Below are 1,533 nucleotides of genomic sequence, written 5' to 3' on the forward strand. Positions count from 1 at the left end.
TACCCTTGGCCCACCCCCAAACCCGTCGGCTATAGCATACCGATTTGGCTTTAAAATGCCCTGTTCGTACCATTTCGCCCGTTGGACCAACCAAATGGCCTCAAATAAATAAACGGACCACACTGGGAAGATTCCCAACCTCCCTAGCATACCCTGGTCAATTTTCTACCATGACGCTCTCAGACCCCAGGTCCTACCCCGAAATCGTGTGCTACAGCACGCCAATTTGGCCTAAAAATGCCCCATTCATGTTCTTTCACTCGTTTGACCACCCAAATAGGCACAAATAAATAAACGGACCATACTGAGATGATCCCCAACCTCCCTGGCATGCCCCGGTCAGTTTTTGGCCCATGGCACACCCGAACCCACCCCTAAAACCATGGGCTATAGCATATCGATTTGGCCTGAAAATGCCTCATTTGCACCATTTCACCCTTTTGACCACCCAAATAACCTTAAATAAATAAATAGACCATACTGGGATGATCCCCAACTACCTTGGCACGCCCCGGTAGATTATCTGCCCATAACTCCCTCAAACCCCGGTCCCACCCCCAAAATCGTGGGCTATATCACACTGATTTAGCCTAAAAATGTTCCGTTCGCATCGTTTTACCCATTTAACCACCCTAATGCCCTCGAATAAAACATTGATTTGGCCCGAAAATACCCCTTTCGCACTATTTCGCCCGAGTGACCACCCAAATGGCCTCGAATAAATAAACGGACCACACTAGGATGATCCCCAACCTTCCTGGCCTACCCCAATCAATTTTTAGCCCATGGAACCCCCAAAACCGTAGACTATAGCACCTCGATTTAACCCGAAAATACCCCATTCTTGCTGTTTTGCCCGTTTGTCCATAAAAATTGCCTCGAATAAATAAACGCACCACATTGGTATGATCTCCAACCTACCTGGCACACCCCGATCGATTTTAGGCCGATGATACCCCCCGATCCGGAGCACACCCCCGAAACCGTGGGCTATAGCACACCAATTTGGCTCAAAAATTCCCCATTCGTGCCATTTTGCCCGTTTGACCACCCAAATAGCCTCGAATAAATAAACGGACCATACTGGGATGACCCCCAACGTCCCTGGCATGCCTCAGTTGACTTTGGGCCTACGACACCCTAGGTCCAACCTTAAACGATCGGTATAGAACACCGATTTGGCCCGACAATGCTCCATTCATGTTGTTTTGCCAGTTTGACCACCCAAATAGCCTCAAATAAATGTACGGACCACACTGGAATGATCCCCAACCTCCCTGGTATACGCCGGTCGATTTTCGGACAACGACACCCTCAGACCCCAAGCCCACCCCCAAACCGTGGGCATAGCACATTGATTTAGCCCAAAAATGCCCCATCTGCGCCGTTTCACCTATTTGACCACCCAAATAGCCTCGAATAAATAAATGAACCACACTGGGATGATCCCCAACCTCCTTGGCACGTCCCGATCAACTTTTGTCACACAACACACCTAGAACTCAGGACCATCCCTAAAACCGTGGGCTATAG

The sequence above is a fragment of the Capsicum annuum genome, chromosome 1, assembly GCF_002878395.1.
Source record: "Capsicum annuum cultivar UCD-10X-F1 chromosome 1, UCD10Xv1.1, whole genome shotgun sequence".
NCBI lineage: Eukaryota > Viridiplantae > Streptophyta > Magnoliopsida > Solanales > Solanaceae > Capsicum > Capsicum annuum.